This window comes from Camelus dromedarius, chromosome 11 (assembly GCF_036321535.1).
Source record: "Camelus dromedarius isolate mCamDro1 chromosome 11, mCamDro1.pat, whole genome shotgun sequence".
NCBI classification, from domain to species: Eukaryota; Metazoa; Chordata; class Mammalia; order Artiodactyla; family Camelidae; genus Camelus; species Camelus dromedarius.
Genome location: NC_087446.1, coordinates 66737293 through 66757876, shown reverse-complemented (window position 1 = coordinate 66757876; position 20584 = coordinate 66737293). Strand labels below are relative to the sequence as shown.

The 20584-nt window shown below is 41.6% G+C and overlaps 1 long non-coding RNA gene across 1 annotated transcript; it reads right to left on the bottom strand.

Moving 5' to 3' along the window:
* Positions 1–33: 33 nt before the first annotated feature.
* On the bottom strand, positions 34–8147 carry LOC135322411 (uncharacterized). Its single transcript, XR_010382973.1, has 3 exons — positions 7992–8147; positions 5323–5437; positions 34–383 (listed from the first exon to the last, which is right to left on the bottom strand). It is a non-coding gene; the product is annotated as an uncharacterized LOC135322411 (long non-coding RNA).
* Positions 8148–20584: the final 12437 nt, after the last annotated feature.

Sequence of the window (20584 nt, the reverse complement as noted above, 5' to 3'; positions counted from 1 at the left end):
ACCCTAATTCAGGATGACAGCTGCACCCCAATATACATAGCAGCACTATTTACAATAGCCAAGACATGGAGATAGCCTAAATGTCCATCAACGGATGACTGGCTAAAGAAGTGGTATATTTATACAATGGAAAACCACTCGGCTATAAAAACTGACAATATAGGGCCATTTGCAGCAACGTGGATGCTCCTGGAGAATGTCATTCTAAGTTAAGTAAGCACCGTAACAAGGAATAAAGAGAAGTTACCTCTAAGTACAGTTATTTTGATTAAAATATACATACAGAAATCAAGTCACCCCCACGACTGCTGCCAGGAGGAGCATCTGAATGTAATAGCCCAGCCCAAGCAAAGTAGATTCCGACCTTCTCTCCGTAGAATTTCCTGCAGAAAGACAGAAGGTAGTTTCAGAAGACACACATATTCACCCTGTAGCTTCATCCTCATGTTAATTTCTTTTTTCTTTGTTTTTTGGTGGGGCATAATTAGGTTTATTTATTTGTTTTTTAAATGGAGGCATTGGGGATTGAACCCAGTACCTCATGCATGCTAGGCTTTCACTCTACCACTGAGTTATACCCTCCTTCCATCATACTAATTTCTGATTCTAAATCAAGGGGGCTTTAAGTTTAAACCTCTGACTCAATTCACACTTAAAACATATGCGTTTTCACAGCAGCCCCCAAATTCTACCGTGAAATAAGAAGTATTTTACGTATCATAGAAATACAGATCACTGGTTCACCTGCTGAAGAGAGATAAATGAGAACAGAGCAAAGGAGGGGACGAGGCCGACTCCGGAGCAGATGCAGGGGATCATCACCACTCACTGGACAGTCTGGCACATTCAACAAATCCCACCAAAGATCATTCTTAACAGGCTTGACACAAGTGGACTTCAACTACTGGCTCAGTCATCTGCGTCTGCCTTATCTCAGGAACTTCCCTGGAGCAAATGCAACGTAAACCACAGATAATAAGGAAATGGCTGATAATGATAACAACTGGGAGTGCAATGTCTCTCTGACAAAATATTTATAAAACTCATGTGGGAATGGGAGAGGGCAGGAGGGATGTGGCTGAGTAAGGAACTGCCCTGTATTCTTGGTATCTAGCACGTCGGCTGTTCCTAGGTTTCAAAAACCCTTCAATGTTACTCAGTTAATCTGGAGTAGACGGAACAGGCCAGGGAGGCAAGATTAGAAGAAAGGAGGCAGGGCACGAAGCGGTGCCAGGCTGGTCCTGAAAGGGAGACAGACACAGACAGGCAGACACAGAGGGCTTAGGGATGAGGCGGAACAATGAGGCGGCGGCTCAGTTGTGTTTGCTGCTGCTGATACTTCCCTCAGCTGGAGCACTGCTGACGCGGCAGTGCTGGGTAAAACCTGTGACTTTCCTCAGCTCTGAGTTCTCTCGGAAGCTTCTGGCTCAGTCTGGAGCTGAGATGAGCTCCGAGGGCCTAGCCTAGGGGGGACTCAGCTCTGAGAACAGCCTGGAGTCCTGAGAAACTTCACGCAGGAACCCCTAGGGCTGGACCAGCGCTCACAGGGCTGCTGTGAGACCAGCTCCATCGTCAGAGACCTGGGCGTGGACCATTCCATGGGGAAAATGGCTGAGCCCGATGCCAAATCAGATAGGAGGGACAAAGTGTGTTCATTCTCATGTGACTGGTCTTTGTGGCCTGGCTCACAGATGGCAGGCTCAGGATGGTGTCTGGCAGAGAAAACCCTGGCAATGGGTTTGAGATGTCTTGGACTCTTTCTTGTTAAGCTTTTTGTAATACATTCTTATCAACTATCCATCCTGAAAATGCCACATTCAAAACTGAAAGAATGTTAGAAGTTGCTTGCTCCAACTGGCCAATGGTAAACACACCCTGCTACAGTTAGAGAGCTGGTCAGGCAGCCTCTGCCTGCATATTTACAATGACGGAGAGTTCATTACTTCCAAAGGTTACATGTCGGCAAGAATGTCAGAAAGAATTTTTGAACCTTAAACAGATGTCTGCCCCCTAGTCATTGCTGAAAGGCTAGAAATAATGAGGATCCCTTCAAATGTAGTTTTGTCTGATTGTTATCTCTCTCTGTCAAAAACACCCCAATTCGTAACATCAATTTTTCAAAATTCAGCTTTGATTTCTTTTTATCAACTTATACCATACATTCATTAAAGAGTCAAACAGTTCTCGAACACCGATTGTAAAAAGGAGCAGTTCCCAACAACCACCCCATTTCCTGGTCAGAAGCAACAATGTTCAGCTCCTACTGCTGACTCTTGGAATAAAAACTCCCTATCTCTGACTAATATCCTTGTAACACAGCCTACTGACTTTTTCAGCTTTATGTATCACCTATTTAACTTTCTATTTTGGAAAATGAATATTAAGCTCTCTTTCAAACCACATCTCCTCTACACACCCAAACCTTCATTCTTCCAACCTTTTGATACAAATACATTATAATTTTGATCAGCTCAGTATCCTTGCTTTACATTATTAGGACTCTGTACAGACTGTTCAGAGCTGTAGCAAGTTGTCTGCTAGGCTTACTTTTTTATTCCCTACTTTGTTTTTCCTGGAGTTAATAATTGTCTTGGTGGTTCATAGCTTAGATTTCTCTGCGCTTAACAATTCAACCCCATACCTTCTCCTAATGAATAACTTTCTCAATACTTTCCAATTCATTGTCTACAAATTTCATCTCCTTGAATAAATCTCTTCAGATCTCCTTTAACCTGGATTAACGACATGATAGTCTTGTCACAGAGCTCAAGGGGCCACTAGTGGGAAGCAACAAGGGAATACATGGACCAGGAGAAGGGAACAGATCAACATAATTTCCTTCACAAAACATACTTAAAATAGTGGGAAAATTGTTTTCTTTACAAACACAAACACACACACCAACCCCAAAATCCCATAAAGAATGATTAAATAGCCATCAAACCCATTGCCCTGCCATCAAATTCTGTATAACATAAAACAAAAATAACAGAAGGAATATATCATATAAATATGAATCTCAAGGGGGATGGGGTACACTCAGTGGCAGAGTGTGTGCTCAGCAAGCATAAGGTCCTAGATTCAATCTTCAGTACCTCCATTAGAAAAAAACATTAGAAACAATAGAAAAATGTATCAACTTTAAATATTTACAAATATATAAACTTCCTCTTTTAAAACTGTTCTACAGGATAATCCGGGTTAATGAGAAAGTGCCTCTTCATGACTGTGATCCTGCTGATAATTGTGGGAGGAAATTAGAGTATGACCACATGAAATAAAATCCCTTATGAAATAATGATCCCGGGTGACAATCATTATTGGCTGCTGTCATCACAAAAAAGAGAGTCAACTGGACATTATGTACCTTATGACAGGAGTACAAAACTTCATATAACAAATATTCTTGCACAAATTTGAACCTCGTTCAGATCAAGCTTTTAGGGGAGGATCAAATCACTTAGCTAAAGCCAATACATAGGATGGAGAAATAAGTCTAACCACAGGGGAGAATGAAATCAACCAAACAGGAAATAGAGAAATCCCTCAGCAATTTCAAGGAAAATGAGAAACAGGAAAATTATAGATTAGAACCCACTTGAGAGATATGCTAGCTGCAATGTGTGAACTTAGTCTGGATCCTGATTTCAACCCCAAAACTGCTTAAAAGTGTATTTTTGTGACAATCAGGGAATTATTTTGTAACCCTAAAAAAAATGAATATTCCAATTGTATTTGAAAGAGACCTTGTCATTTCACTAATGAAAGGTTAAGCTACGTAGGATTGCCTTCAAAATGATCCCGAAGTGGGGGAGGGGAAGAGATGGAGATGAAAGTTGCAACAACAGTGACTCTGAGTTGATAATTCTGGAGATGGGTGACTGATACAGACAGGCTGGCTGTGCTGTTCTCTCTACTTCTGTACGTGTTTGAATCTTTCCATAAAATGTGAAACAAACAAAAAGACTTCAGTGATTTAAAACCCTCACTTGGAAGGTTAAGAGGTTTGCCCAAGTAGGTGGGCATCTGAATGGGGCACTGAGATTAGGAAGATCAGGCACCTGGCTCCAGGCCGACCTGGGGCTACCTTGACCCTTCTCCTCACCATCCACAGCCAGCCCATAACTGCATCCTGTCAGCTCCACTCCCCAAACGCATTCTCCCTGGCTCCCACCATCTCTCATCTGGCCCACTCCAAGAGCCTCCGACCAGGCCTCCCTGCTTCCTGGGTCCCTGCAATTCATTCTCCACATTATCTTTGCAAATTGTGAGAGAAAATTACCTTAGTGCTTAAACTATCATGACTGCTTCTCACTGCACTTAGAGTCTACACTACTTTCCGTGCTCCTGATGCCCTTCTAAACCTCGCGTCTCATCACTCTCACCAGCGTTGGCTCCAGTATCTCCTCAAACCTGCTGAGCACATTTGTGCCTCGGGGCAATGGACAAGCTGCCTCTATTCCTGGGGTGACTTATCCCAGATCCTCAAAGACCAGCCTCCTTATCACCATCTCAGCTCACATGTAACCTTCTCAAAGATAGCTTTCTTGACTCCATTTCCCCCAAGTCTCCCATCTCAACACTGTATTATTTCCTTCATTTCAATCTGAAATTGTTTCCTTATTAGCCCGATTATTTTTGTTTGTTCAGTTGTCCTTGGCCTCCCTCCTCCCAGCAGCCTTGCACAAACAGCATAAGCTCCCGGGGAGCAGCCGGCACTGATGCTCTGAGAATACACATGCTGAGCGCGACATTACAGTCACGTGGTGTAGTGAAACGGTGTCGAACAGCAGATAGAGCTAAGCAGTGAGAATACTTCTCTTATTTTATAATTTAAGTGAAACCTAACATTTACTCCTGTTTAATGAAGAATTTGGTAGGTCTTTGTTCCCAGTTCCTGGACGGCAACCCCTAAAGCCTTGAAATTTCCCAAGATAGGAGTGTCTTTACTATTCATGGTGGACCCTTGGATGGCTTGTGTTCATGAGATAACTCAGGATGGGGACTGGCCAGCCAGAGACACCAACCATGTGATTAGAGGAGTGGGGCTTTGAGCTTTGTGACAAGTGACTGACCATCAGGAGAGGTAGGGGCTCAAATGTTAGGGCTTTGACTTACAGTTAGTGTTTGGGGTAGCCATGTCAGTAGTGACCCAATAAATCATGTCTTTGTAATAAAGTCTCCAGTAAAAACTTGGGGCAACAAAGCTCAGAGCTCCTGTGAGCTTCCTGGTTGGTAACACTCTTGGAGGACTGTCACACTCAGAAGCCATGAGGGCAACCCTGAGCCCTTCCCACTGGAGTGCTCTCCACAACAGCTCACCTGATGAGATCTAAGGGCTGCTTCTTGTCTATGCTTCGAGGAGGAGCACATTCCCTGTACAGAAGGCCCTGTTCGCTGGGGCAGCTGAGGTCCTCTGATGGAGGCTGAAGTTGCACTGGGAAGCAGAAGCAAACAGGTGAGCGTCACTGTCACCACGTTTTCACATGTTCTGCTAATAAAATGTGGTGCTAACACTTTGTGGTCATTTGTAAATAAGGGGCCCTCCTTTGCCAGAAGGGATGGAGGTACCATATAATTTTTCATAATTCTCACCGAGGATTAATACTAACCCCTTGAGGGTCATTTGCAAACGTGTCTGGAAAGGAACACTTGGATGTTACAGTCCTGGGACCACCGTGGGTACCTGGTGAGGGCCTTGCAGATGCTTAATGTCCTACAACCGGGCCAGTCTTCCACAGCAAAAAAAACTACGCCACCCAAGTGCCCAAACTGCTTCAGTGGAGGCAGCAGCCCCCTCCTTGGACACCCAGAGGAACCTGGACTCTGGCTGTTTAGGGGCAGGGTCAATTCTAAAACCCAGGCTTTTTTGTCCCCACAATTCAGTAGTTATTCGGTGACAGCACATGGAATATAAACAATAAAGAAACTTGACATGATGTTATATATTTAGCTTACTCAAGAAACAAAATTTAAATCCAGTCATTCTCCTTCCCACCTGACCTACTTTCCTTTCTCCTGTACTAGAACCAGATTATTACCCACCCAGCCTTAGCATGGGTCCTGACTCCACTTACCTCCCTCCCAAACACCACATGAGATGATTCCTCAGCCTGGATGTGGAACCAGCAATTACAACAGGCTTTAGTGGAAAAGAAATGGTTGTGTGCAGATGCCAACTAAACACTGTAGAATCCTGGTGTCCCACATTAGTAATCATGACAGCTGTTTGCAAGTGTCCCCAAAGTTCATTTCAGACTCTCACTGCTAATTTTGCTGGGATATAAATATAAAACATGTGGACTGCTGGGCTGGACTGCTATGCTGAGTCTCTGATCCAGGAAGCTCAGTGTCTGCTCCCTGCAACCAGCTCCCTGTTCTGTTCATGCATGTGCATCAAGCAGCTGTTTAGTGTCCATTTTAGTATCTTAGACAGTGCATTTCAGTATGGTCTTCATCCACAAATACGTGTACCACACAGTAGTAATGATCAATCTCAGTCTTTGCTTTCTTTTGTCTTAGAGAGTCAGATAAACGGATAGCAAAGTAACAAAGTCATAGAGCGCTATAATATAGTATTTCCTTTATTTCAATTACAGGATTTATTTAAAGAGCTTAGATATAACATCTTTGCATTTATGGCATCATTTAGCGTCTGAAGCTCTTACATTTTACAAACTGCATTTCATGCGAGATGTTGTCAGTTAGAGAAGTGCTTCTGAATTTGAGGGGTTGCTGTCATCTCAGATGGAGTCCCTAAAAAATGTCAAAACTCTGCAGTATTGTCATCATGACAAGAACTCAGACAGATGAAATTTGGAAAGCCCTGTGATTTACTAGTGCACAGACAGAAAATGGTATTTCAGAGGGAAAAAGCCTGAATTACAGTAAATGATAAATGAAATGGTCTAACATGCATTTCCCTTACAAAGAACTAATACTTCTTTGGTTGATAATAACATCTGTCAGTAATTATGAAAAGAGCTGGCAAATGCATAGTACTTACTATTAGCCAGGGCTGTTCTAAAATTCAAGCAGATTCATTAATCCCCATAGCATCTCTACGAGGTGGGTACTATTATTATCCCCATTTTATTGATGAGGAACTTGATAAACACAGAGGCTAAATGACTTTTACAAGGTAGACAGCGAGAAACCAGCACAAGTGTTCCAGCCTGAGTCTATGCTCTTGGCCACTTCTACCTTTTTTTTTTTTTTTTGGTGGCAGGGAGATAATAAGGTAATTCTGGTGGGGGGTGGGGAGGTAATTAGGGTTATTTGTCTATTTTAGAGGAGGTGTTGGGGGCTGAACCCAGGACTTTATGCGTGCTAAGCATGCGCCCCATCACTTGAGCTGTACCCTCACCTCTCGAGTCTATGCTCTTAGCTGCTAATCCACACTGCCCCACATGGTAAATCTGGGGGAACTACAGTTCATTCATTCACCCAATTGTTAAACTCAGCCTTCCTGGTGCCTGGGATTCAGCAGTGAACAAGACAACATGGTTCCTGCCCTAAATGGGCTTGTCGACTCCTGACATATTATCTTCATTTTACCCAGGAAGTAACAAGGTCAAGAAGACTCACCTTTTCCTGTTAACACCGGAGGATACATGAAGTGCTTTATTTCATTTCTGCCATTTGACTTACACCATGGGAAGGGAAAGCTGCCTTGCAGATCCCGGAGCTCACAAGCCAGTTAATCCTGAATTTTTTTTTAAAACTGTCCCTTACTTGATACTTGATCTGAGAAAGGATGAAGTAAACCTAAATAGATTCTAAGAAAGCGTGTGGTTTATACAGGGTAAATAACCAGCCACTGTTTACTATCCTAACAGGAATCTGTAGGCATATTTCTTTTCTTTCTCTTTTTTCATTTTTATGGGCAGCTTTTAAAAACCAAACCAAACCAACAAAACCAAATCACTTATAATTCAACAGCAGGTTCTAAATCACCCCCAAGACAGCAGCTAAACTCGGTTTAGACTTACAGTGCGGCTCCTGGTGGTTGGATTGATGAATGTATCTCTATCCTGAATATAAAAGTCGTTCACGCAGCTCTTCTCAAATAGGGCAATGAAAAACTCTTGTTCCGGTTGTTGATACTTTCATCCACTTGGAGGACTTTCATAAAACAGCTGAAGGTATCAAAGTCTGAGGACACGGTTTTCAGATGATTGGGATTCAGAGGCAATTTTATGTACAGTATCTCAGCGTAGGTACAGAGCAACTCCCACAGGGTGTGTACATTTGCAAATACAAGCTTGTCATCCAAAACCTATATTGGGAGAATGAAAACACAAACCAGGAAACTATTTTCACATTTTTAGTACACAGATTTTTCTTACATTGCTGGTAGTTAAAGCACTTGTGCAAACACACACAGATATGACACTGGTAAAAGTGAAGATATAATGAAAATAGATTTGCAAACCATCATACATTTTTGCCTTAAAGTTAATTTCTTTGTTGAAATTACTGAAAAGTTATTTAAAATCCTTACATTTCATTCATAAAATAACCAATGTTTTAGATGAAGAAAACTTGTTAACTTTTAGTCCAAATTAGTAACTAAAAATAGAAACACGAAAAAATTCTTTGCAGGGGCATTGTAATGACAATTTTTAAAATTTCTTATACCTAGGACTATTTACATATCTGTTCAATATAACGTTAAACAGCCATTAAAAGGGATTTAAAAGAATTATATTTATTGATATGGAATATATAATAAAAGGAAAAAGAAAAAAATGTGAAATAATAATTTTCATTTTTGGAAGGGAAAATATCTACATTTGAACAAAAAAAATATTTAGAAGGATTTTAAGATTCTTTATGTATAACTAAGGTACAGATGATTTTTAATTCCACTGTTTTTAATTCCATTGGATTTTAATTCCAATGTTCTTTCATTTTCAATTTTGGGGGAAATTTTTATAATAAAAAAACTTTAAAATTGTTCTTGCATAAATACATTAATAGATATATTTATGACTACATTCTCTGGCTATTAAAAAAGATCTCCTAGCTTTGGATCTGAAACTTACATTCCATAATGCAGATTCTGACTGACTCGCCTCCCAGTCCAGAGCGAAGGCACGGCTAGGGTGACATGTTTCAAATATCATTCCAGGGAACATGCAGGCTCCCAGCCAACGGCTGCAAAGGGACTGACACTGATCTGCTTGCTCCCAGCTGCAGACCATCACAGATGAGTTTAGTTTCATGGGCTCAAGTTTTCTCTGTCAAAAGAAATCAGAAAATGTTAGGCTTTTACTTTCACCAAGGGAACAAGAAGTTGTTTGATTTCCTTTTATTAAAAAAAAAACAACAAACCAATTTGAACCTGAAGAAAAGACATTTGCTCAAAATGCCACAGTAGCAATGAAGGTGCTCTGGCTGGCAGGGACTTGTTGGATTCCTGTGAGTGCTGGACTCCTCACATGGAATTCCCTTGGCACTCCAGAAGGCCTGTGGTTGTCCCCATGGGTTTGTGGCCATATGTGATGCACAAAAGTCTCTGGCTTTGCCACAATTTCAAAGCCTTTTTTGGCTTATGAAAGGCTTTGCACTCAAATGGAGTTTTCTTGAGTCCACTCACTGATGTCATTCACCAGAGTTATAGTCCAGATCTGACATTCTAGACTCTTAAAATCTTGCAGACATTCAAATGGTTCAGGTTTGGATGTGTATTCACCTCTGCAGGCCTGGACCAAATTCCATAAAGCCACCCGGACAAGTTCAGCAAAATGCAAAGACATTTTTCTTTCTGCAAGACTGAAATGTCTGTGAAGCTATAAAAACTTCTGCATCTACAAAAATAGGGAACCAACTCATCAATAACATATCTATCCATAATGCATGGACATTTGAAAAAATACTGTATTTACTCCTATTAAACTCTATCTGGCTTTTGCCAAATTGTGTCCTAAACTGTAAGGAAAGTATATAAATGTAGAGAATTTTTGACCTTTTAAGAGAAAAAGGAACCCTCCTACTTGGTAGGTGGGAATGTAAATGTTGCAGCCACCATGGAGGACAGTATAGAGTTTCCTTAAAAAACTGAAAATATACTTCCGTGTGATCCAGCAATCCCATTCATGGGTATATGTCTGGAGAAAAATATAATTCAAAAAGACACATGCACCCCAGTGTTCACAGCAGCACTATTTACAATAGCCAACACACTGAAACAACCCAAATGTTCACTGGCAGATGACTGGATAAAGAAGTTGTGGTATATTATATATATATGTATATTTACATATATACATGCATATACACACACATATATACACATGAACACACACACACAATGGAATACTGCTCAGCCATTAAAAAATTAAATAATGTCTTTTGCAATAACATGGATGGACCTACAGGGACTTATGCTAAGTGAAATATGTCAGAGAAAGAAAAACAAATATTCTATTTATTAACTTATATGTATATCTAAAAAATAAAACAAATTAATTACTATAATAAAACAGAAATAGACTCACAGGTACACAGAACAGACTGGTGGTTACCAATGGGGAGAAGGAGGAGAGGGAGGCAGGAAGGGGGTAAGGGATTGAGAGGTAAAAAGTACTATGTATAAAATGGATAGGTTATAGGGCTGTATCATACAGCACAGGGAAATATAGCCATTATTTTATGGTGACATTAAATGGAATATAATATATAAAGATGTTGAGCCTCTCTGTTGTACACCTGAAAATAATATGATGGAAATCAACTACTCAATTATAAAATACTTAATCAAAGTTTTTTTCATATTATTTGCAATAAGTTAGAAGCTAGCACTGTCAATAGAAACATAGTGCAAGTCACAATTTTCCAGTAATCCCATTTAGACAATAAAAAGGAACAAGTGTACTTAATTCCAGGAATAATTATATTTATCCCAAAATATCCAATATACTATCATTTCAAAAGTGTGATTAACAATTTTAAAACTTATTAATAAATATTTTACATTATTTTTGTTGTACAAAGTCTTGAAAATCTATTATGTATTTTCCACTTATAGAATATCTCAATTCACAATAGCCACATGTGGCTGGTGGCTACCATACTAGACAGAGCAGATTACACCATTCACACTTCTGATAAATTACCTGCTCTTATTTATTTAAAAAACTTCCAGAAAAGGCTTTAGATATTCCCTATATCTAACAAAGCAACCTTTACGGGTGAGGAATATCTTCATTATAAAGTGAAAAATAAAGGTAAGAGAGCCATGGTTACATGTAAGTTAATGTAACAATTCCTTCTTAATTCATTCAGGACTTTACAATCTTTCTTCATATTCCAAGGATTCACTGTCACTGTGCAATATTTTTCACTATAATCATCTTTGGAATTGAGAGGCTTCTGATGACCCTGCTTTGTGCATCTGTACATAAAAGAAAATAACAAAACAGAGAAAAAGACCTTATTAAAGATAATTTAGGGGGGTATAGCTCAAGTGAAAGATCATATTCTTAGCATGCACAAGGGCCTGGGTTCAATCCCCAGAACTTCTTATAAAAATAAAATAAATAAAAACCTAATTACCACCCCCTGCAAAAAATTAATTAATTATTTTAATTAAAATTTAAAAAAAGATAATTTAGAGAAGCCTTATCAGGCTACAAGAGCTACAATGAATGCCCCTCCCCCATTAATTTAGAAGAAGTTTCACAATATTTCCCAACATAAAGGCTAAAATATAATTCGGAACACTTCCTGATGGTCAGCATCATTTTAACAAAAATGTAGATAATTACTTCCCTGGTGTCAAAGCTCTGTCAGAGATGGGCACAGAAAATTTAGTAAAAATTATTTTGCAACTACCTTTGAAAGAAATGCTGAGAAATGATCTTTTCTGTTGGAAATTAGCCTGCTTTTATATTCTGCAGTAGGCATATGTGTTTACAAACCTGGCAGGAACTGGATCATATTTTACACATACTTTAGAAACTGATTTGAATTTTGCTCTCTACCTGCAAGGCTATTTCTTAGGTAATAACATAAGCTGGCCACTATACTAAATTTTGTTTCCCTGTTTGCTTAATCCTCACAACAATTCTGTAAGCTGCTATTATTACCCCCATATAACAGATAAAGAGCTTGAGGCAGAAAATAATTTGGGTAACTTGGTAAATGGTTGAGCTGGGTAATATCGCAGCCAGTCTGACACTCAAGTCCATTCTTCTCACCGATGTCTGATACTGCTGCCTACATTCAGCAATGACTCCTGATTTCATATTTAAGTGTGTCATTTCTAAAAGTGCAAAGCTATATTAGTACTGCTGTGTAAATTATCCTTTTCAGATGTGATTGCCAAAAAAACAAAAACAAATAAAATCAGGGTGCCACTGAGGGGAGGGTGAACTGCATATAGATGCACACAAGGGGACTTTTTGAGGACACAGTTGCACAACTCTAGAAATAGCTAAAATGGCTGACTTGTACAATTATAATATGTGAATTGTATGGCCTGTAAATTACACCTTAATACAGCTGTTAAATTAAGAAAGTGAGATACCAAATTAAGACTAAAACACATATATATATATCACACATAGTACAACAGGCAAATATCATTATTTACTGCAACATTTTCCTTCATGCAGCTTCCTTTCCTCACCTGTTCCTGAAAGGATGATTCATTTTTAAAATAGCCTTTTAATTTATTCAGCAAATAATTTTTGACGGCCTGCAATGTACCTAGGACTACTCTAGGCACTTGGAAAAGATCAATAAACAAAACAAAAGTCCTGTCCTCACGGAGCTTGGTTGGAGTCTAGCTGGGGTGGGGGGTGGAGATGACAATTCACACAACAGAGCAGCAGAGGAGGTGGCATGCTAGGAAAGAGGAACCATGGAAAAAAGTAAAAAGGGCAAAGTAAAGAGAGTTGAGGGTATAGGATGAGGGTGATGTTGTATTAAATACCAGAGCAGGGCACACTGTGAACTGAGGTTAGAATTAAGACTAGGAGGTGAAAAGTCCCAGGTGGACGGAATAACCATCACCAAAGCCAGCGTGACCTCGCATGTTCCAGAATGGGGGCACAGCTGGAGCTGCGGAGAAGGGTCAATGCAGATCCTGTATGGCCTTGGAGGACATTGTAAGGACTGTGGCTTTTACCCGGAGTGAAATGGGGAGGCACTGCAGAAGGACGACACAATCTAATTAGGTTTTCAAGGCTCACTTGACTGCCGGGTGAGAATAGTGCAAACGGGTCAGAGATGAAAGGTGGGAAGCTACTGAGAAGGGCTATGGAGGAGGAGAGGACAGTGGCTCAGGGAAGGGAAGCAGCAGTGGAGGCAGGAGCCATGGTGAGAAGTGGCTTGGTTCTGGATATGTTTTAAAGGCAGTGTTAAACCAAATCTATTGACAGATTTCATGTGGTATGTCAGTGAAAGTCAGAATAACTCCAAGTTTTTTGACCCAAGCAGCTGGAAGGATTAAGTTTCCACTAACTGAATGGGGGAGGCTGCATAAAGAACCAGTTTGGGGGGTAGGAGGACCAAAAGCTCAGTTTTTACACACGTTGGTTTTAAGATATCAGAGTTCCAAGTGAAGATGTCAAATCAGCAGAATATTATAAGAGTCCAGAGTTGGAGATAAAAAGTCTAACGGGAGACAGAACTGTGCGAATCATGGGTCACACAGGTGGTACAGGAAGCCATGAAACCCAGGTACTCAAACATTAAGATAACCTTGCATTAACCATAGGAGTTATCCTTGAGGGCCTGCCTACTAGGTGAGGATATCAGTCCTATTTCCCGACCACTCGAGTTTTAAAAAGGAACTTACAAATGAATTCGTGCAAGACACTGCCTCCAGTGGGTGGGATCAGAGCTGGAGTCGGAGAATGGGATGGTGCACGCTACTCCCTACGGCAGATTGTGTGTGTGTGTGTGTGTATGCATGTTTGTGTGAGAAGGGGGATGAGTTACACCTGTCTTAAGAAAAAGAGCTAGAAATTTTAGAAGCCGAATGATGAAAGAACATCCAGATCTGGTAGAGGGAACAGGGGAAACACTGTACTGTAAGACATATCCCCATAATGCCATTTCCCACCATCCTTTCATCAGGAACACAGTTGGAAACTGGGGAATATTAAATATCTACATATGTAGCAAGTTAATGATATTTATATCTGCTTGAAGTTTAAGAACAAGTTCACAACAGAGGGAAAATAAAATATTGAGGACTGGTAGAATTATCCTTGAAGGCCTTTCAATGCTCAGAATGGAAGCAAAAGCGGCTTCACCCCACAAAGAATGTCATTATGAGTCAAGAATGTTTATATTTGCTTAAGAAATTGAGAGTTACAACTTCCTGCTTTAAAAAGTTAACTTTAAGACAGATACCATACTATAAGCAACATCTATACTGGTGCTTTCTTAAAGCTATTTTTAGTTCCTGCTTGTTCTGATGTACTCCAGAAACTCTGCAAAGAAAACCTTCTATTCAAAGGCTTAAAGGAATAAAAAAAGAAATAACACTGCATTCTTTTAAGTGTTCCCTGTACTGAAAGTCATTTGCAAATGCAGCACCCTGCCACATATCTACATTTTTAACAATAAAGACTTTTGTGCAATTTTTCAATTGCTATGTGACTTTGCGTCAGTCTCTCACTCAGAAGCAGAATGGAGTACCAGAAAATGACACATCATGTCTAAAACTACAGATGTGGAATATGAACTTACACCAGGAAACAGCTAAGTGGGAGGGTAAGGTTTACCTTTTAAGTTACCGTAAGTGCAGTTACATCTTCTCCCTGCTTCCCCTGTGAAGTGAAGAACTAGTCTTTTCCAGGAAAGCTCTCAATCTGAGTACTGTTTTCTTTAAAATATTTGGAGATTCTTTTTTAAGGTTCTTTCAATTTTAAGTCTTTCCCCAACTCTACATCCCATAACAAGTGTTAAAATTATCCAATAGCCTATTGTTACAGAACATACTATACAAAAGCTGAGGTTTCCCAGGGCTTAGATCCCACAACTCTGCTACCAGATAATCCTAAAGCCTTCCTTCCATAACTGACTCTTCTGCCAATTCCCAGCTGAGGGCAAATTTGGCTTCTCAGCACAGTTAACTTTCTAACTCTGCCTACAAACACTCTACTGCCAGTAAGGGAAATCTAAGGGAGCCAACAAAGCCCCTAGTGAGTGTTGCCTCCTTCAAATAATCAAGATGCCATCACCAAGCAAATATTTAAACCTGCTGCAAAACTTCTGAAGACATCTTACAAACAATATAGTTTATATAGATTCATACTATTTGCTCTGGAATAGTGATTTCCAATGGAGGGAACAAAGGACCACATGACCCAAGCAATTATTTAAAATTTCACATAACTATCCCTATTCACCTGAGGATTCAGGCAAGCCCGTCTTACAGGTCTAGGTGTAACAGAATGGCAGCACCTCTTCAGTAGGGTGAAAAACAGCGAGGTAGACTTTTAGTGAAAGGGAGTGATGTAATAGGACCCACCGCCCACTTACCTCCCACCACAGGACAATCATCTCAGATCGAAAACAAACACTTTGGGAAACAGAGGTTGTTTATGTTTTTATGGTTTTCTGGTGGAAATAATGCCCTGAGTCACGTGAAGTTGTGGCTGCAAAATTGAACAGGAGACCAGACATTTTCACATTCAGGACACAAATAATCAGCCCCCGAATGGTCACAATAACTGTTCTCCCCTTTGCCTGTTCACCCCAAAAGCTGCAGGACTCTCCTTCTTGCAGTGACACCCACCATTTCTCACAAATTCCTGCCAAGTTCACGTCAGCAGCTGATGGTGTCAAAGTCAACATTTGTACTGCTCTGAAGTCTCTCCATTACTTTATATCCTTCTATTTTCTCTGTTGTCTTCCTAGCTACCCTTGCATTCAGAAGCTGGTTAACGCACTAACATTGACTCTGTAATCAGTCCAGGATATAGGAAGCAGAGATTCAACTGTAACCAGTCCCAGAATACTTGTCATGCCACTCTAGTGTCCCAACAAAATACTCTGGCATCCCTCATCTCACCCAAAGAACCACCGCATTACTTAGATGTTGTAAAAGTAGAGGGTTTCTCTACTGGGAAACACTGGCTTGTGGTAGAGTCTTGATTTCAGTTTTTGCAACTAGTTACAGGCAAAAAGACATGGTCCGCAAATTTTCTTCAAGCGTTTGGAATTTAAACTTTTATTAGATACAGAGCCGGCGGACTAACCGTAATCTATGAACATATGGTCATATTATAAAATAATGTCCATGTCTGCCTTACAGCCATGTAAGAACTTGAATTACACCTGCATCCTGTAGGCCTTTAGAATTGGATGTGAAGCATCCTGTGTTAAAAACCTCCTATCCAGTCCCAGAACACCTTAAAGACAACATCACATTAATGACACTGAATACATTAGTATAGAACTTGTATGGTTAAGTTACATCTCCAATTTCCCAGAGCTGGAAAGCAGATGCCTAGAAAGGCTGGAAAAGCCCAACTACCAAAACAGCTCAAAAGTTGAAGCAGACTCCTGCACCTCCCAGGGCGGAAGGCGGAGGGTGGAGGGGGCATTGCCAACCACACTGTCCTTCCCCAGGACGTGGCATGTGGGGAAGCAGGCAGAAGTGGGTGGCTGGGACTCAGAGGTGGAGAGGTGATGAAAGCAGGAGTGGAACTGCTCTGGTCCTAGAACAACAGAGCTGTAAAAAGCTCGGCTTCAGTTCAACCCGCTTCCTCTCCCACTTCCCCTCCCACCTACGTGACAAACAGAGCACAGTCAGGCACTTTCTGCCCATGACGGTGACTACTAGCAGGAAAGGGACCAGGATAAAAGCATGTCCTACAAAAGATCAGTCTGATTTTAAAGACTGTGTTATAATCAATGAACAGCAGTGTCAGAGTGGGACACTTGTGAGGCGCTCAAATAAGGAGGAAGAGGCTGAGGATCCATTTCCAGCACTTCCATGTCTTTTATCACTCTTATTTCTGACCTTTCCTTTGCCACGTTTTGTAGCACTGCCATCACTGGCAGGTAAAGGGGCAGCAATGAGACTTGGCCGTTTGGCTGATGGGGCTACATTTCCCAGCACTGGAATGAAAAGGCACTGGAAGAGGAGCAGCTGGAAGATGTGAACCGCGGTCCTGGCCTGTGCCAAACACTAAACAGGTGACCCTGGGTTAGGCTGTTAGTCTCTCTGGGCTTCCGGCTGTTTACTTATAAAAGAAGGTTTTGTCATTGCACAAATATATCCAATATGAAATGTAACGTTAAAGTCAAACATAATGACATCTCACCTGCTTGCCTCAGGGAACTGTACAAGCACTGAACACTATGTGAATGTAAACACAGAGTTAAGAAAACTGTTGAGGTAAAGCGCTAAACTGAACATGGAGATAAAGTTTTTCTCCATGGATTTTCTTGGCTTTCTTTTTTAATTGCAACACTGAATTAATAGTTATTAGCTATACTCCACACCACCACCCCTGCGAATAACTAAAGTAGTTTAGCACTGCCTGGATGCCTGCTATTGCCCGATGCTAAGCAGGGTGAGGGTATAAAGGAGGCTGAACAATGGAGTCTTCTCCAGTTACCAGCTCAGTGAGGAGACACATTGGAAACCACCCAGGAATGGTACCAAGTCAGTACTCAAAGCCAAGATAACAGGCTACCGATCATAAACAGTGCAGGAATACAAAGAGGAGCTAGAAGTATTTGGAGTAAATAGGGAAGATTCTATGAAGGGGATAGGGATTCAACTAGTTCTCAGGGCAATTCTAAGCTGTTTTAACTGAGGACTGGAGAGGAAAATACTGGTGACTCCTGGTTTTTAATAAGGCACAGGTTACCCTCGGAGGCTAAGTCACATAATGATTGGAACACATAAGGTAAGGCCAAAGTGATGAAGGTTCAAGCCTACCTGTCTGAGAACTGGTTGTGGTAAGTCTTTGACTTGACTCTAGATGTTGGAAGGTCAAAATGGTAGGTTGACTGAAAAGGGGAGGTGAGAGAATATCCAAGAATTCTACAGAAGGAAAAATTCATGTATCAGGGATGAAAGCTCTTCATCAGAGTATCAGCAATCAGAATAGACACTTGAAACCAAAAACATACAGTTCCAGAAGCTGACAAAATGTGGAGGGTGGTGAGAGAAAGATGAATCAAAGTCCATTCCAAGCCTTTGGCTATTCAAGACCAGAAGAATGATTATCCCACTGAATAAGTGGAGACGCTGCAAGAAAAAAGATTATGAAATCAGCTTTAGACATGTTGAATCTGACATATGAGCTAAGAGTAGGTGTTCTCTAAGAAGCTCAAAATTCAAAACTGAAGCACAGATCTAGAGTACAGGCTTAAGCTGCAGATGGACAAGACTTGATAAATCTCCTAAAAGAAAACATAGGCAAAATATTATCTGACATAAATCTTAGCAACGTTCTCCTAGGGCAATCTACCCAGGCAATGGAAATAAGAGAAAAAAACAAACAAATGGGACGTAATTAAACTTATAATTTCCTTCACAGCAAAGGCAACCATAAGTAAAAGAAAACATAAACCTATGAATGGGAGAAAATATTTGCAAATGATACGACTAACAAAGGCTTAATTTTCAGAATATATAAACAGCTCATACAACTTAACAACAACAACAACAAAAAAAACTCAATCCAAAAATAGGCAGAAGACCTAAACCAGCATTTCTCCAATGAAGACACAAATGTCCAATAGATACATGAAAAAATGCTCAGTATCACTAATAAACTGAGAAATGCAAATCAAAACTACAATGAGGTATCAGCCCACACCAGTCAGAATGGCCATCACTCAGAATTTCATGAATGATAAATGCTAGAGAGGCAGAAGAGTGTAGGGTACCCTCTTACACTGCTGGTGGGAATCCAGTTTGGTGTACTCATTATGGAAAGCATGGAAATCCCTCAAAAAACTAAAAGTAGACTTACCCTATGACCCAGCAATCCCACTTCTGGGTATATAACTGGAAGGAACTCCAATGTGAAAAGATACCTGCACCCCAGTATTCATAGCACCACTGTATACAATAGCTGAGACATGGAGGCAAGCTAAATGTAGCAACAGATGACTGGATAAAGAAGTGGTATATTTATATACTGGAATACTACTCTACCATGAAAAGGACAAAATAAAACCATTTGCAGCAACATGGATGTATCTAGAGATCGTCATTCTAAGTGAAAGCAACCAGAAACAGAAAAATACCAAATGATACCACTCAGATGTGCAATCTAAAAAAAGAGAGAAAAAGACACTGTGAACACATTTACAAAACAGAAACAGACTTGCAGACTTAGTAAACAATCTTAAGGTTACCAGGGAAAGGGGATGGGAAGGGATAAATCTGGGAGATTTACAAATGTTAGCCACTATATATAAAAATAGATTTTAAATAAAGTTTCTTCTGTATAGCACAGAAAACTATGTTCATTATCCAGCAATAACCTATAATGAAAAAGCCGATACAGCCACCAACTGAGGAAGCAAGAGAAGAAAGGAGTTAGTTATGCTGGGCTAGAGCCCACTTCTAAAATCCTTCTCAGCCACTGAGGCTGCCCCGAGTAACCTGAACCCTCCTCCCAGGGACAGGCTGACATGACATATGTCCTGCAAACCTGAGGCAGCAGAGGCCGTATCCAGGTCTGGCCCTGGGGGAGATGGGAGCAAGTCCACCTGCTCCCCCTCGGGCAGCACCCCTCCCCGCAGACCCTGCCTCCTGACTGCACCGCTCCTGTCTCTCAGGAACCCACTGACTTGAAAACAAGTGGTCCACGAACCTGGGGTAGCGGCAGGGAGATGGGCAGCGACCTGGCAAGCTGGTCGATTTGCCCCCATCTCCCCCACGGCCTGTCCAGTGCTCGGCCTCTGCTGCTCCAGGCACGGTCCCCAGGTCAGCCTGCTCCCAGGAGGAGGGCGCGGTGTGGTCAAAGGCAGTGGCTGGTTATGGGGTCCGCCCATGTGTGCCAGTGGATTTGCTTCAAACTCCCCAGCACATGGCCTGAGCTTGGCCTCTGCTGCCCCAGGTTAGTGGAACTCAGGTTACAGGTCAGCCTGCTGCTGGAAGGCGGGTGCTGTGCTGTCAGGGAAAGGCGGCGGCTGCGATGGCGGGATTGGGGCTGCCTTGTGAGAGCGCAGGGGTTGCAACCACTTCCCGCTGCTGCTGCAGCCATTCCAGCACACTGATCGCACCGAGCCCACCTCCCAGGAGCAGCCTGACCTGTAACCTGAGTCACAAGATCCTGGGGATTTAGAGGCCGCCCCCAAGGTCAGGCCGCGGGGAAGATGGGAGCAAATCCAGGGGCTCACATGGGGCAGACCCCATTCCATCCAAGGCCCCGCGACCGCACCGCACCGGCCTCCCGGGAGCAGGTCATGGTCTGAGGGCCAGTCGGAGATGCTCCAGAGCCGTCCGGTGCCCTCCCACCTCCCGGGGCTGTGCCTGCTCTCCTAAACCCGGACATAAGCGGCGGCAAAAACGCGGGGTTCAGGAACTACTAATAGCGGGATTACCACGAACTACAGCGGCGGCTGGGACCCGCCTCAGGGTCCTAACGGG